Source organism: Mandrillus leucophaeus, unplaced genomic scaffold (assembly GCF_000951045.1).
Source record: "Mandrillus leucophaeus isolate KB7577 unplaced genomic scaffold, Mleu.le_1.0 Scaffold616, whole genome shotgun sequence".
Classification (NCBI taxonomy): Eukaryota; Metazoa; Chordata; class Mammalia; order Primates; family Cercopithecidae; genus Mandrillus; species Mandrillus leucophaeus.
In genome coordinates this window covers 1,000,427-1,018,846 of record NW_012106653.1, presented here as the reverse complement: position 1 = coordinate 1,018,846, position 18,420 = coordinate 1,000,427, and the positions used below count along the sequence as shown (strand labels likewise).

The 18,420-nt window shown below is 37.1% G+C and overlaps 1 long non-coding RNA gene across 2 annotated transcripts in view; it reads left to right on the top strand.

Annotated features, from left to right (window-relative positions):
* LOC105553907 overlaps window positions 1-18,420 on the top strand; it is a 219,604-nt gene that overhangs the window by 139,715 nt on the left and 61,469 nt on the right. The gene's annotated exons all lie outside the window — the stretch shown is intronic.

The window sequence follows — 18,420 nt, the reverse complement described above, 5'->3', positions numbered from 1 at the left end:
TAGGTTAGTTTTCTTTAAATATGACTTAACCTCAGATTCCAAGTGAGCTCCTAAGCTGCTTGCTTCTCTCCAATTCTAACTTGAAGCATTTAGAAAGGCCCTTTCCTTTTGGTTAAAGTCACACATCCTAAAATCCTGCAGCTGTTCACCTAAGATTGCCAGCGAGATAACTGCTATAAAACTCAAACCATAAGATGCAAAATTTTGCACATTTTCTCAATTCCAGCCTCTCCAAAATATTCTGCATCCTTCCCTGCTTTGCAGGGTTTTGTGGGAAAAGGAGCAAATTTGCAAACCAGCTGAGCTCACCATGTGTCTCGGCTTCTTCAGAGCCTACGATTTGCCCAGGAGTGACTTAGTTGATAAATGCTGTGTTTGTTTCAAAGGATGGTAGACGCACTAAGGACCATCTTTGAAGTGAGTGGATATAGACCACCCTTTTGCTTTTTCCAGTGAACAAAAGCGCTGCCTTTCTAGTTCTAACAGTTTACACTAATACAGTGTGAAAAACTAAATATAGAATACTTTTGTTAAAATCAGATTAGACTAATTCTATATGAAGTGCTTTAATGAAAAATGTTTAATGGTTGAAATACTATAACTCTGGAGTTAATGTGCAGGTGCAAGAATGATATTCTACACTCCCTAGAGAGCAAACTAGTACATACTGTGAAATATCAATTAAAGTTTATAGTTGCCTGGGTCAGCTAAATGTCTTTTTCATGGGAAATTTTCATTCTTATGAAATAATCATTTGGGGTTAAAATATGTGCTGAATTATGTGGGCATTCTGAGTTATTAAGAAATGGATTTATTTTTACAAGCAAGCTGTAAGCATTCTTTGCTGTTTTTATGAGGTCATCGACATGACTTTTAAGTGGGGCTCCAGGCCAACTCTGATTCTCACATCAGTTCATTAATTCACACAGCTGTCTCTAAAAACTACAAGAATAATATATACTGCAGACAGAGGGCCAGCAAGGGGGTGGGTGAGATTTAAGGCTGTATTTCAATCGAGAGATCCTGCTGACATCATAAACTATGAGAAGACAGCTTAAGCTGTTTGGGGAGCAGCAGCAGCCCCCCTGATGGAAATATGGCTAGTTTAATTGATTCTTTTCAGTTTCAGAATATACAGAGTGGGGACACCCAGTCGTTTTTATTCTGAGCACAGTCAGAACATTAAAGGCAGGCACTGCAGGAATGCATTAGCAGGGAAACCCAAGCAGTGACTTAAGGTGTGGGGATGGATTTGATTGTGTTAATGATACATGAGCAGCCACACTGACATATGAAGGGCATGGCAGAGTTTATCGCACAGGGATTTTGTTTTATAGGCAATTGTGAACTCACTGCCTCTATGAAGAGTTTTACCAAATGAGTTGTGACAAGGATGATATGATTGTAGCATGAGTGAGGGGTTGAGAGAACCAAGTCCTCTCTCTACTTCCTGATTTGTAACAAACATTGAATGTGGGGAACTAAACATACCCTGTGATGGGACTTCTGACAGCTTTCCCCTCTTGATCAGAAAGGGGAATAGCTAATTTTAGCACTAAAAACTCATTCTAACACGAGCCCACATTCCAGAGAATTTCGTACCAAAGTGAATTTGGAGACAACTTATATGCAACTAATGAGAATGTCCTCATTTCTGATGCTTCATTCAGCATTAATATGATATATTTTTTAAAAAAGGATATCTGTAGTTTCATACCCTTTAAATTCCAAATTTGTTTCAGTTGACATTAGAAGGTGAACTAAATCTCCCTAAGAGTAATTTCAGTTTTACAAATAAATGCAGCCAAGTTTTTATGTCTTTGGATGGGGGAAAGTTTTATGAAATGTGACATTTTAAGTGTGCTCTTCAGTAACTCTCCATTAAAACACTGACACCTGTGTACATGTGGATACAGGAGATTTGGTTACTCTTATCTCATTTGTATACACAAACGTCTTTTTGTACATGTGAATTGAAGCTTTGCATGAAAAACAGATGTGTCCTTAAAGAGTCTGAGACTGCTAAAGTATAAGAAAGACTGAAAAAAATGCAAATTAATGAAAATATTGGGGTTGTGTCTCCTCTAGGCAACCCCTACATATATGTTTTTAGAGTCCTCCTATAAGTAATTATCTTGTGGACAGTTGCTGTGGACTTTTCTCTTGGAAGTTTGAGAATACATAAAAGCTAGTGACACACAGGCTGCAATTGCCAAGTGTTCCCTGAGAGGCTTTTGAGCTGGCAGAGCTGGCTCTGCACCCACCACTCAAGGGCCCTATCACACTCTCTGTAGCCTCTTCCACAACTCGGTGGATGATGGTGATACTGGGCCAGTCAGCAGTACTTCCTTGTCAAGACAAGGTTGAGAACTCCTCATGAATGCATTTGAAACCTTATTAAGAAGCAGGTCCACCCCTTGATAGTAATATTTTGAGAAATTCAAGTTTAGTTAAATAGACTGTAATTTGTTTTAAAAGATGTTTTGTGTTACATTTGTTTAGATAAAGGAAATGGGAGGACCAGGTATGGTGGGTGATGCCTGTAATCCCAGCTTTGGGAGGCTGAGGCAGAAAGATCACTTGAGGCACACAGTTCAAGACCAGCCTGGGCAATATAGCAAGACCCAGTCTCTGGTACATATATATGTGTGTGTGTGTGTGTGTGTGTATGTATACATTCATATACAGTATGTACATATATATAGTGTGTATATATAGTATATGTGTGTGTATATAGTATGCATGTATATATAGTGTGTATATATACATATAGTATATGTATGTATATACAGTGTGTGTATATATAGTATATGTGTGTATGTATATATGTTTGTGTGTGTGTGTATATATAGAGCTAGGCATGGTGGCAGAAGCCTGCAGTTCTAGATAATTGGGAGGCTGAAGCGGGAGGATCACTTGAGCCCAGAAGTTTGAAGTTCCTGGGAGTTATGATTGTGTAACTGCACTGCAGCCTGGGCAATTGAGTGAGACGCTGTCCCTCTTAAAAAAAAAAAAAAAAAAAAAGAAATGTGAATGTGTGAGTATAGCTTATTAGTGGATATTCATTTGTCAAAAGAGAATGCTTCTCAATTTTCTTGCTAGAGGAGGCAGTTGGATGGGATAAATGACAGCTCTTGAGGAAGAAGTGACCATCATTAGGCAAAATTGGACAGTTTTAATTAAGTAGGAGTAAATATAAATTCGACCAGGGAGCAGGAACTAAAGAAAATCTAGCACTAGTAAGAACTTTAAATGTTTGTTCAGCAACCAATATTCAGAGAGTTGGTTGAAATCAGAAGCAAATCAGGTTAGTTTTATGAGGGATAAAACTTCTTTAGTTAATAGTTGTCTGGTGTTACGGGACTAAATATTTGTGTCCCACCCCCCCCCACAAAATTCATATGTTAGAGCTCTAACCCTCAATGTGATAATATTTGAAAGTGGGATCTTTGGGAGGAAATTAGGGTTAGATGATGTCATGAGGTGGAGCTAGTGTCCTCAAAAGAAAAGGAAGAGACACCAGGGCACTCACACTCTCTGTCTCTCTTTGCCATGTGAGAACACTGTAAGAAGGTGGCTGTCTGCGAGCCAGCAAGGGGCTCTCACCAGGAACTGAATCAACTGGTGTCTTGATATGGGACTTCGCATCCTCGAGAACTGTGAGAAATCAATGTTGTTAAGCAACCTAATCTGTGGTATTTTGTTATAGCAGCTTGAACTGAGACAGCAGGTTTACTACAGATTTTATGAATTTCTTTTGTTGGAGGAGTCTTTTTTTAAAGCTATTAAACTTTCTTTTTGTCAAAAGATTAGTTTCTTTTATTTATGGATTATAGGTACCCACACTTTTGAATTGTGTAATTGTAGCCAAGTTGTCTAAGGTAAAGATTTCCAAATTGCTATTCAGGTCATTGTTCGTGCTGTGTCATTCGCACCTTACCAGCAACTGATAGCAGCAAAACTGGTGCACCAAGGTGACAATGAAGGCATCAAAAGCATTCCAATAAAATCAGCATATTTTAGGACTTGTGGATCTTTTATATGCTTTTCCAATACAAATCTAACATTTTCCTTGGTATATATAAAAGGTGAGGGCATTAGAAATGACTCCTTTTTTTGTGGGAATGTGTGATATTGATTCAATAATGATTCAAGCCCTATTTTTGCCCCTCATTCTCAAATAAAAAACTACTCTGGGCATGATACCCCAAACATTGCATAAATTCATTTTGGGAATATTTATTATTTTATCTATTTCAAATATAGAAAATCATTGCAAGTCTGATTTCAGGTACTTTTCTTGTAAACAACGGTCTAAAGTTCTTTGGAGACTGATAGTATTCCCTAATGGCTGCACATTCCCTCTGAGATTAGATTGCATTTTTTTGACTGACATCCCTCTGATTTGTTCTTAGAAAGATAGCAGACTACTTGAGATAACCCCATTACATTTTTGCAAGGATTTTTCAATACCAATTTTCTTTATCCTCAGGAGCACCTGAAAATTATTTCTCAGTCATTGACCATGGGCTCTGCCAATCTGGTGTCTGGGTTTGTGGTCTTATGATGAACCAGATGGTTGGGCCAGTATCCAGCTATCAAGACCAAGTGGCCTTCAGCCTTTCCTCCTCTGCCCAGGCCTCCCCATTCCCTTAGTTATCCAATGTTTTCATGTGGGCCCCTCATGGCTCCGCTTTACTGTGTCTGAGGCCCTGAGGAGTGGTGTTAATAGTAGTTAAAAGCATTGACTCTGGTTTCAGACAGATCTTGGTTCTACTTCTGAAATATTGTATGATATTGGGAACGACTCTTTCTTCATCTATAAAATGGGCATACGACCTCATGAAATAGTTGTGACGGGCACAGTGAGAACATGTATGTTTAGTACTTGAGAGCACCTACACATAGTAGGGACTCAGGAAATGTCAGTTCTCTTCTGATCTCTGCACCTGGATCCCCTTATTTTGTTTCTTTCTCAGTTTCAACCCAAAGCTGACCTCTTGTGGCTATCCCATTGTACCAAATACAATAAGGTTTTACACATAAATAGCAGTAACTGATGAAAGAGTTTCTGGGAAGCTATGTAACTTTCCCAAGATGATAGAGGAAATGGCAAAGTCAGACTCACAGTGGTCTGACAGCAAAGTCCATATCCTTAACCAGTATACCTTAAAGCCTCCCAGGAGCTGCCGCTCTACTCGCAGATAATGGGAACATTCCCCAGAGGCATTTGGACATATAGATGGTAAAAAGAGCAGGGTGGACAATGCACGGCCAAAAATAAGCACATGATCTTTATCAAAGGTTTTATAGTACCACCTTCCACCAACAGTGGGGAAGTACATCCATTTATCCACACACTGACTAACACTGGATATCACTGACCTTTCTTAGTTTTGACTTTCTGATGGATGAAAAAATATCACTTTACTGGCCATTTGTACTGATTTTTCAGTAATAGGTTACATTTGAATTTGACTGATTTCTAATGTCCATCCATTCAAAGACATTTTCCAAAGGCAAGGCCTATTTTGTAAAGGACATAACAAAACAGCTTTCTGATAAAGTGGTCTTTACATGGTTTAAAAATGGAATTTATTATGCCATTATTATTCAGAAGATAAGAGCTCTTTTTTGACTCATAAAGTTAAAATGACAGAGAGTATATTTAGTATGCTTATGGTGTGGTTTTTGAATAAGAAAAAAAAATAGAGATATGAAAAATCCCTAGCGCTGACAGTGGATTCCAGCAGACCCACACCAAATCTTAGAACTCTGGTGAGTGTTTGGCACAGTACCTATGACAGCCATTTATCTCTCTTAGGAAATTGTGTTTTCTTCAAGTTGTACCATTTTCTTAATACTTTACACTCTTGGCATCAGGAACTGAGCATCTAGATAAAAGCAGTATGTGTTTGGAATTTGTTTTTCAACAATTTGTATTTACAGAGCTTTGGGATAACAAGTGACGTGCACTGGTTTGACATCTCATGAAAACACGTGTATACGTTTCTATACACTGTGTAAATAGGCATATAACCACACTGATTTCTATTAGTAAAATGTCCTGTTGGGACCAATGTAACATTCATAAATACACTTCACATGCCAGAGCACAAAGTAAGTAATAAATATATAATAATTTTTGTACAATAAGACAGGCTATATTCTCTTGGTAGAGTGCAATTACATGAGTTACAATTAACCAGAGATAACCTCCAAATGCTTTTGGACCATTAAAAATCATTCCTACATAATTCCTCAGTCAATGAAAAAAATCATAATGAAAATCTTACTTTTAACTACAGAAGAAATTTCAGAGAAAACATTTGCATGTTGAATCAACCTGTGTACTAAAAAAATGTATCAGGACCAATTGTTTATCATAGGAATGCAAGGATGAGTTAACATTAGAAACTCTATTCAAATAAATTAATGCACTAACAATTTGTTGGAATATTGCATTATAAGTTAAGAGAAAAAGTGGTGGACAGTTAAGTTAAAACTTTTAGGAAAACTGGCTAAAACCTGGGAAAAATAAAATTAAGTCACAAATTCACACCATACACAAAAATGAACTTCAAATAGCTTAAAGGACTTAACTGGAAAAGTAAACTTTAAAACTTCTAAAAATATGTGTAATTAAATCTTTTTACAGTATCAGGATAATGAATGATTTCTTGAGCACAGCATAAAATCAACAAAACATAAAAGAATAGATTAACAAAATTTACATCATAATTTTTTAAACTTTAATGAAAAAATATCCCACCATGAACAAACAAGCATAAGTCATAGACTTATAGGAGGTTATAGAGTATAATAGGCAAGAAATAATTCATATAAGGAATGTATTTTAAAAGTCTTACATCTCAATTAGAAAAAAAGTGACCAATAAACATATTAAATTCAGTGACCAATAAACGTATTAAAATATGTTCCCTTTTATTAGTAACAAGGAACAGCAAGTTAAAATAACAATGTGATACAATTTCACAATCACAAGTTTAGCAGACGTTCTGATAACACTAGATGTTGATGAGGGGTTGGGAAATGGAGACTCATATACTGCTATAGTGGGAATATAAATTGCTACAGCTACTTCGGAGGGTAATTTAGGAAAATCCACTGAAATTGAAAAAGTACATAGCTTGGAGGCTAGACAGTACTATTATTTTTGTAACAAACCTTTTAGGACTATTTGATTCTCAAAACATATATGCAACTTTAAGAAAATGAAAAAAATTGTTAATGAGATATACAACTTAAATAAAAATTTAAATATTAATTACAAATAAACAGAATAACAAGGAACAATGCCTGGAAGTGTAGGCTAAAGCCAAACTTTCAAAGCCTCTGAATATCAAACTAAACTCTAGTTGTAACTGATGAACGTGGTAATGGTTAGTTGCTGAATGGTATTGGGCAGCGAAGTTACAAAGCAAAGCTATTTCTTGGAACTATCTTGCCAAAATGTGGAGGGGGCAATGACCAGCCACGAAACCTTGCCTTAGTAAGGGAATAGACTATTAGAAGCTGAACTCAGGCACAGTGCTAGGAATTGAGAAGAGAAGACAGATTGGAGAAACAGCCCATCTCTCTGCCTGCTGCCCTGTGCTACCATTCATCTCTTACGAGTGCAAACTTCTGCCCTACTAAGGACAGCCTGGCTCTCACTTGTCCCTACTGGCCCCTCAGCCCCCAGAGCCTCCAGGCCGTTTTGGACAAGGTAGCCCTTAAGACCATTGCCTGACTCATAACCTCATCCTGCTGGCCTTTCCGAGGTTTGCCTCTATGCCCAAAAAGTGTCTTCTCACTCTTTTGGAAGATAACTTTGCTGAACTTCCTCCCATGCACACCAAAGAAGCAAAGAAGCTGGCCCCTCTGTTTTCTTTTTATCTTTGGTAGTATGAGCATTCTGTGTGATCTACCTTCAGGATTCCAGCGCTTCTACATCTTAAAGCACATTCTCAATGACTAAAGTCAACACTTTTGCAAGAAAGAGTTAATGTCCTGTGAACTAACAAAAAAAATTTAGATATACAGACGCTCCATGACTTACAATGGAGTTATGTCCCGATAAACCCATGATAACTTGAAAATATCATAAACTGAAAATACCCTTAATACACCTAATCTACAGAGCAACATAGCCTAACCTAGCCTCCCATAAATGGGCTCAGAACACTTACATTTGTTTACAGTTGGGCAAACTCATGGGGCAACACAGTGCACTGTACAGTATCAGCTATTGACCCTTGTGATCACAGGGCTTACTGGGAGCTGCAGCTGTGGCTGTCCAGCGTTAAGAGTGAGTATGATACCATATATTGCTAGCTCAGGAAAATATCAAAATATAAAATTCGAAGTGTGGTCTCTACTGATGGTGCTTTCATACCGCCGTAAAGTAAAAAAACATCCAAAGTCAAACCATTGTAAATCAGGGACCATCTGTTTGTCCTAGAGAAATGTTTACACGCATGAACACAGACATGTGTGAGAATGTTCAATACAATATTTTTATTTAGCAAAATACTAAGAACAAATTTAATGTCAATCAAAATAGGACATATTCATAAAAGGGGATACATAGCAGCTAAATGGATTAATAAGACACTACAGTTATAGTGATGAATCTCTAAACAATAAAAGCTGAGGGGAAAAAGTTACAATTGTGATAAGAGTTTTGAAAGGATATGTAATAAATGTATAAGTAGTATCTCTGGGAACTGAGAGAAGAGAGTAGTGAAGACTGGGTAGGAATTGGCTATACCCTTGATATTTGATTTCTCAAAGAAGCATAGAAAATGACTATTAAAAGATGAAGTCTGTGTCATAGGCTGGGACATAGTGGCTACTAATGTACTCCATTCTCCCTATTAAAATGCCATTTTGAGTCCAGGCATGGTGGTTCATGCCTGTAATCCCAGCACTTTGGGAGGCTGAGGTGGGACGACTACTTGAGCCCAGGAGTTCAAGACCAGCTTGGGCAACATAGCAAGACGCTGTGTCTATTAAAAATAAATTTAAAATGCCAGTTTGAGATAGAGCTGTACACCACCATTTTCCATAACAAAAGCCTGGGCTGGAACCCCAAGCCACAATCCAAGAAAATCATTGTGATTGTACCCATAGCTAGTCTCAGGCAATCTGGAGAGACTTGCATCCTATCCTGGCACCCAATAATTGGGAAAAGACAATCATTGCTATTGCTTTCTTACCAATCACTTTCCCTATAATGAAATAAACACTCTTGGTCTTGAAAAAAATAAAAAAACATGAAGCCAATAATGTAAAGTGCTAATATTTGCTAATGAGAGGTGGTAGCAAAATAGAGTCCATTATATTATTTTCTTTACTTTTCTGCATGATGGAAACAATTTTAATTAAGAAAATAAGCAAAAGCATATGCTTCAAAGTCCAGCAGACATTAGTTTTAAAGACAACATCCCCACTTAAGCGCTACCCATTGAGAGTAATAGCAGCTCCCTCCTAGGTTTCGGGTTAAGTGAGAAAATAGGTGTAAAGTTCTATCACAGGGTCTGACATATTAGGCTCAATTAATGCTAGTTTCTTTCCTTCTACCTCACTAAGCATGTAAGGAAAGCTCTATAAACATTCAGAGAATTTAAAAACTTATCTATACACACACAAACACACATAAATTATTTATTTATTATTGTAACAACAGAACTTTATCTTCCATTGATATCTGACAGCAAATAGCACCCGATATAAGTTCCCAATTGTTTATAAAATAAACTAATTAGTTTTTATAATATAAAAAGTGAGTCTTTAAAATACTTGATTAATTATTTCTTATGGCATTCACAACACTGAATTAAGATAATAAATGTTTTCTTTGTTAGTACATTAATGTATTTTCAAGGTTAATCTTAAAATCTTGAAAAGAACATATTTTCTGTGAAGGCGTATTATCAGAAATTGTCCAATAAATCTAGTAAACACCATTAGAGACTGAAAACTGATACCAAAATACCATGGAAGCTCTTTTTTCTGGAAGACTTCAAATTAAAATGATTCAGATTCTTTCCAAATCAATTCTTCTGGAATTACTTATTATGTCAACTTTTATGTATTTAAACCTAAATTCTGTGGGTAAAATTCCAACACTTCGATGGGTCTATGAGAAGTTTCCATTTTATTTGCAATCAGCACAGGACATTCAATCCTTCTTCCTTTTTAATGACAAGAAGGTCAACTAAGTAAAGCCTAAAGCAGTGAAATTTAACTTTTATTTAATCATATTAACTTCCTAAAAATCAAAGCTGATTTTTCAAATTTCCCTATTGTGTTAGGTTGGGATTTTGCTAGTGTTATATTTTCTCTTTTAAAAATTATTTATGCATGGGAAAAAAACAATACGTAACTGGAAATTGGGCACAAAATTTCAAATCCATTTCCAAATGTCCAAATGTTCCAATTTTAACTTAGTAGGTTATAATCAAATATTGATCCTATCCTTGATAATAAAGAACCACCTTAACAACAATAGTTTTATTAATGAATACATAAAATACAATATGAGGAAGTGGTTTAAGTACTACAATTTCTTTTACAAAATAGATTTCTTTATCTCATTTTAATTTAAAATGACCAACTTTTATAACAGTTGAGTTTTTAAATGGTGATATATGTAAATATTTTTGTTTGCTTATTTTTACAACTAGAAATTCTTTACTAAATTGTATATGGCTCTTAAATAGGATTGTTTGTAGCACAGCTTGTATAAATAAATACAGTTAAATTAGTTCATTGAGGTCAGTTTTGGTTCATTTATGGTTCTATGTAGTACTGTTACTTTTCTTCCCACTTTTAAATGAGATGCTTACAACAAAAATATTGTTAAGATATAACAAGAAGAGAAAGTCAGTTTATATGAAATTTGCCTCTTGTCTGGTACCATTTGTGACCATGAGGCTGATGATGCTGACCACAGGCTGTGGAAAGAGCTTTGTTTTCACAGGTAACCAAATGGACACAAAAGAATGAGTGTATGTAACTTGCCCTAGATGGAAATGGAATTTCACATTGAAACAATTAATTTATTGCATATTTGACCCATTAGATTTTATGAAGAAAAAGTATTCCAGAAAAAAATGTAGTACCTCCTATAATGAACTTTTTAGATGGATATCCTGTGCTATTCATATTTTGAACAGATTGTTGTTTTCTCAGGTCCTTGTCAGATAAAAGAAAAATAGTCCTCTATCAAACTAAAAATGAAATTACATATTTTAAAGTTTAATTGAAGATGAACTTTCTCTGGGTCAAAGACCGAAGCTTGTTTATGTAAATGCAAATTACACAACTGACAATAGAAAATTGTGTGTAACTATTATCAAAATTTTCTTTCAAAATTAACTCAGCTTGTGGAGTTCGAATTCTTCTTTTCCATAATGTCGGAGTGGCTTCCTGAGTAGACACAGTTGTCGTTTATTTGAAAGGAGGCTTTCAATAACGTCAGGAGAGACTTTCTTGCTTCCGACCTCTTTCCCATTCAGTTGCCACAGCATCTGCTATTTGCCATTCTGGATCTTTCTATTACTTTAAGCAATTACTTAGTGCAACAGCGAAATTACCCACCTAGCTGCTCTAGCTAGAAATGTGTGTATCCTCAGTCCCACTCTCTCACTTACCAGCCCCCACATCCAACTGATCACAAATTCCTTCCAAATTCTGTCCTCCTTCTGCACCCCTCCAGCCATTTCCTGGTGCCTCTGAGGATCACACTTCAGCTCCTGCAAGGCTGCTCCTACGCACTGTGCTGTCTCCCTCATCCCCGCAGCCACTGCTGTCACATCTTCGTAGCTTCAGCTGCACTAAGTTTTCACCTTTCCCAGAACAGTTCTGGCCCTTTCACAACTTTATGGCCATCTCTTCCTGGATATAATTTTCTTCTATTTAGGCTAGAAAAAGTCTTCTTACCAATGAATATTCATCTCAAGTGCTATCACCTCTGTGAGGCCTTCCCTGATTGTCTCTTCTGTGCTCTGACAGCATGTCTCTTACAGCAGGACCATATTTTGGTAAAATTGTTTTTAACCAACACCAAGACCACTATACCAAGCTGCTGGGGAGCAGGGGTGCCCTCTTACTCTTCTGGGTCACTGTCAGGACGGCATCATGCATCACTGTGCCTGGCATACCATAGGTGCTCAATACATGTTTGGTGAATAAATGGCTGAACCAAACTCCAACATTCGGTAGTAAAACATGAACCCTCTACCTCCAAATATGTTTACTAGGCTCAGTTCTCTGGGCCTGGAGGTACCAACTAGCAAGGTAACACTGGGGGTGTTTGGGAACCTGATGGAACAAAAGAGAGGACAGATGGGACTGAAGAGGCCATCAGACATGCTTCATCTACCTCACAGCGGGACCAAGGCAAACCTGGCCAATGTGATCAATACCTGGTTGCTAAAAATAGTAACAAAAAAAAAAAAAAGAGAGAAGGAAGAAGGGAGAGAGGGGTTGTTTCTAGACATTTAGATCACTTAATAACAACTCTGTGGATAAATACATTTTAAAAAATTGTGAAATTTGAGTAACCTAAAAGTAACTGTTTTAAAGACAAAAATTCAGTGGCATTTAGTGCATTCACAATCTTGTGCAAGCAGGAGTGATGGTACTCTTTTAGAGCTAGATGAATACATATTTTTAATTCTTCACTCCTGCTCCTAATCCACACAGCATCTCTTCAGTAGTTGAACACACTCTATAGCTATTCTCACTTTTAATCGTGAAGCAAATGTAAAGCCTGGGTGTTTTCTTCAAATGCCCAAGACGTCTAAATTCTACCTAACTGTGATATAATTGCATGAGGCTGAGAGAGGGGTTGGAAATGCCTGTTGGATGAATGACACTAGATCCAGACTGAAAGACTGAACCTCACATTTCTGCTTTAAAGTTTGGGACAATAAATGCATTTATTGTGGGACTTCTATGTTTGATTTCAGATGACAGATGCCACACAAGGATAATTCCTTTATTTCAGGGAGAAGCAAGGGGCACAAACCACATGAGTAGTGTGGATTTGGAACAGATTAACCTCTACCTGGCCTCCTAGGGAAATATAGTGGGGTGGGAGTGGAATGTGAGTATAAATCAGCAGTTAGATATAGTCAAGGTATTCTCTTTATAATGGTGTATATGTTGTTAAATTTGAACTTTGTAAATGCATAGCTATGATTCTACTTCTCTGTACTTTCTAATTGGTAAAACACCCAACATAGCAGAATGTAGAGACCAATATTGACTAGGGCAAATGTAAGTATACAATATTACAGCCCAGCCATCTGTCGAAATATCTGAAATATGATAAGTGCAAAGAGCATATCTGTCACAGGATATTGAGATCACATGGCTATAGATCAGTTTTAATTGATGAATTAGATATAATGAATGTAAAATACTAAGAGGATGTATATCAAATCTGAAAATCACAACTGACAACCTGTGCTAATGTATTTATTATTTTGATTTTTAATTTTAATTTTGATTACATTTCTTCCCCTCACAAATTTATTTTTTTAGAATTAATTGCATATATTCATTCTGAGACATGGAAATCCTATCACTAAGGTAACATTGTCCACAAATGCTTGGTCTGGAATAATATTAAATGACAAAAGAGAATAGGATTCCACCACCCCATAGACAACACTCCATTGCAAGGGAACTAATAGGCTGTGAGGAGATTTATCCTGATGGTCTGTGGTTTCCTTCCAATAACATTGTTACTTGCTCATTTTAAAACATGACTTAATAGATGCTATGAAACCACATCATATTTTCTAGCTCCTGTAAGAATTCAGTGCTTCTGAGTATTAACTTTGTTTTCTTAGTGACATCAGTTTGTTTTAACGTTTCTATCAGGAATTCTATTGTGAGAGGAGACATAAATTAGGCTTTACTTAGTTTATTCTGAGTTTCTCTTGGGCAGAGTTTTGGTGAAATAATCTTGGAAAATTTAAAAAAACCTGCACACTATGGTAGCATAATCAAGTTTCTCCCTCACTACCTCATTTGACACCCTTCTGGGGGAAAAAAAAAATTGCTATTTTAGGCAGGAAACAAACACAAGGGAAAGAAGGGATGTTTTGGGTGAAATTGGGGACAGATGAGAACTCCATGTGCTTTGGTGAAATGTAGCTGCTGGGTGTACCAATTCTCAACCTTCCAGCTTCCTCTACTTTTCCACCCTTTTTGACTCTCCCACCTGCAAGGTCAGCCGCTCTAAGGAGCAATTTATAAAGTTGCAGTTCATATTGTGCTTGCAGTTCCAGAACTGACATGGAATTAAATCAGTCTTGAGTGCTGTAGGATACAAAGGCTACCTTCCTAGTTTACTGAGACTTCAAGACTCCTAATAAATCTTGGAAAGGTAGCATTCCACTAGTGACTGCCCAGTTTCTCCCCTCACAAAAAGACCTTGAAATGGAAACAATGAAGTTTTCTTCGAAGTCATATTTTATGCCATGGAGAGAAAGACATACATGGAAGCCACATTCTTAAACTCCCTTTTCCAACTCTGGGGCAGGCACTTCATGAGACAGTATTAAATGAGCTCTTACCTTACTCCTCCACGTTCCAAAATTGCTAGGGCCACACAGTGTGGAAACATCCATGAAAAGCTTACTGTACTCACAAAGGTTTTTGTTTCTCAAGAGCAGAAGGTAAGCCTTTAAAAATTCTCTAAGTCTACAAATACACCCCTGCTACAAATATGTAGCCCCTCAGTTTTCAGGGACACATGAAGCTTACTGGTGGAGGTTCAACACAATATGTCTGCAAAGGAATCTGAAGCAGATGCTGTCAAATGGTAACACTGAATTATACCCAATAGTGACTCATGTTTTCCAATATTTTAGAATTTAATCTTAAATCGTTAGTCAAATCCACCTAAAATCTCAGAGTACAGGGGCAGTTAGTGAATCTTTATTTTGTGCCATGTGCCATGCAAAATGTTTTGTAGATATTAGTGCTTAATTTCCCCCCAAAGCTCTCTAAGTGAAGTATTATTATAACCTCCTGAAATGGTTACGGTATCATACCCTTGGTACTCAGTTTTGGTCAAACACCAGTCTGTACATTGCTATGAAGGTATGTTTTAGATGTGATTAACATTTAAATTAACAGACTTTGAGTAAAGCAGGTTACCCTCCAGAATGTGGGTGAGTCTTATCCAATAAATTGAAGACTGTAAGAGAAAAAGACTGAGGTCCCCTCCTGAGGAAGAGGGAATTCTTTGTCCAGCATGCATTTGCAACATCGGCTCTTCCCCGAGTCTCCAGGCTGCAGGCCCCCCTTGCAGATTTCAGATCTGCTACACCTCAAAATTGCATGCTCCAATTTTTCTTAAAATAAATCTTTCTCTTTTCCTCCTCTATATGTATATGTGTGTGTGTGTATGCGGTGTGTATGCATATACATATATACATGTTTCCTCTTGGTTCTGTTTCTCTGAAGAACCTTAACACACCACCAGTTTAAAAGTGATGGAACAGAGGCTGTGAGAGGTACACGTTTGCCGAAGGCCACACAGCTGGTGAGCGATTGGGCAGAGCACAGGCTGCCCTTTCTTTCTGGGCCATCTTCCTTCCAGTCAAGCTGGAGTCCGTGCTTCTCCCAGCCTGTGGCCAACAGCCACGGGAAAGGCATGTGAAGAGTTGGTTGTGTTTAATCCTGTCATCGGTTTTATTGGAAAGCTTTTCACTGCAGCCCACGTGAGGGAAAATGATTTGCTCAGGATGAATGTGGCCACCAATGTGTTATTTCCTTTAATCTAAACAGAGCCTCAGGCACACTTCATTGATCATGCCTCCAGGCTGAAAGGCCCCCTTAATGCTGGCCAGCAAATATTATGTTTCTGAGGCAGCCCTGTGCTGTCAACCACATTTCCTGATCTACTCTGATTAGATATATAAACAGCTTCAGTAAAACAGAGCCTGAGCTTTGCTGTTAAAAATATAAGATAAGGCTTCCATAAAGATTCATCAACAGCAGAAGTGCTGTCTGAGTTAGCGCTGAGCCCTCTGAGCTCAATTTGTGTTTTTCTTTTCCTTTTTTCTTTTTTTTTTTTTTTTTGGTGTTGTAAGAGGGTCAACAAGCACACAACCATGATTTATAATCATGTTTTAATAGTGGCTGGTGTACTCACTGACTAAGGGAGAACTTGGGGAAAAGAAAGAGTTAAAAGAATTGAGCAGTTCATGTAGTGGTCTTGCATTAATGGCCCAGCACAGGACTGACATCACTCAAGTTTACATAGTCATTTTATATCTGCTAAGACGTGTCACACTGTCCCAGCTAAGAGCAAGGAAGAGATGTGCTGACACCCTCAAGTTGCAAAAGCTTATGAAGAAGGACCAAGAACTCCCTGAAAAGCAAATGAAATGGTCAGTTAGGGAAAGGAAGCAATTAAAACCAAATGTTCTACACCTTTAAACCATGTATGTTTCAGATACATTGTGTATCATAAACATGTGCCAGCCAAAGACAAATTAAGATTTTATTATAGATATATGTGTTTAATTAGAATATGTTTCAAAATCCTCTTCTAACATTAATCCCGAAGATGAAGTCTATTATCTAAAGGATTTTTCCAGCTCAAGTGTCTTTGAATGACATGCCTTTTCTAGATAATTTTTGGCATTCGTTCTGAAAAGAAAAAATTCAGTGAGAGTAAGAAGAGGACTATCCAATATTGCTTGGTGGGAAAATGTAAGAAGTTAACATACTGCAGTTTCATTATTAATATACATCAATATTTTAATGTGTTTCAATACTTACATATAATATCTAAAGGGATTTTACTCACTTAAAGAGCTGCTTACTCCCCACTTTAAAGATCATTTACAATTGTCCTAAATTAATCAATACTGTTTTTATTCAATACTAAAAATAATTGCTAATATTTATTATTTACTTGATTGACTTAATACTATGTACCAAATACTGCTTTAAGCCCTTTACAAAAATTGGCTGAGAAAATTCCTTCAGCAGCCAAGGAGCTTGCTGCTTTTTCTCCCCTATTCATTTCAGTCTATGAAATTATACTCAATAAATTTAAACCTTTATTGAATTAAAATAGTATTCTCCTGGGTCCATGCCTGGTTTGGGTTAACTAATGTCAAATACAAATATGCCTTTTATTTCCCATTTATAAGAGTTTTTTTTCTTGGAGTTATTGTAATCAGTGGTTCTTATGTCTGTCTGTGCATTTAAATCACGTGAGAAGTTTTCCAAAGATACAAGTTCCTGGCCACACGTGTGACTGTTGATTTTCTAAGGATGGAATGCAGGATTCTGCATGCCCAACAAGGAATGAATCTGATTTTCTTGTCACAGAAGAGGTAACTGCATTGTCTTAGTTCATTTGTGCTGCTATAGCAAACCACCTGAGACTGAATAATTTATAAAAGAGAAATTTATTTTTTACAGTTCTGGAGGGCAGAAAGTCCAAGATCTCTGTGCCAGCACTGGTGTCTGGTGAGGGCTGTTCTCTGCTTCCAAGATGGTGTCTATTGCTGTGTTCTTACATGGTGGAAGGCAGAAAAGCAAGAACGTGCTCCTTTCAACCTTTTATAAGGATGCTAATACAATTCATAAGCCTGGAGTCCTCATGACTTTACTACCTCCCACAGGCCCCAACTTTTAATACTGTTGCATTGGCCATTAAGTTTCAACATGAATTTTGGAGAGGATACTATCATTTAAACCACAGTACAGTGTCATGAAGGTTAAGTAGCCTAAAGTTATACTGATAGTAAGCAGACATGCTAAATGCAATTATAGGAGGAGCTGCAGGGTTCTTAAAAATTATGCTTTAGTTAATCTTATGCTGTTTGTGCTTTGATGACAAGCAACATATTTTCTTTGTGCAAGCACTCAAATACTAAGAACTAAATTGATATTAGGCTATATTGAAAGAATGCGTTTGGATAACTTGGGCCACCTCACTGAGGCTTCCAGAAAAAAATGCATACGTGTGAATGGTCTTTCGTTTATTCCTTTACATTAAATATTTGTAGGCTTGGTTTACACATGCAAATGGTTTCAGATATTAGATAGATAAGAGAGAATATCTGAGATTGATATGGATCTATGAGTAGGTCTGTAAAGAAGTCAGGGACTGTCAATGTTTTACATGGCTGGATTAGACATAACCCTGAGTCTAGGTTCAGAAGCCCAGGGTGCTAGTGCTGTCCTGGTCACTTCCTTTTATGATTATTATTATTATTATTATTATTGTTATTATACTTTAAGTTCTAGAGTACATGTGCACAATGTGCACGTTTGTTACATATGTATACACATGCCATGTTGGTGTGCTGCACCCATTAACTCGTCATCTACATTAGTTATATCTCCTAATGCTATCCCTCCCTGCTCCCC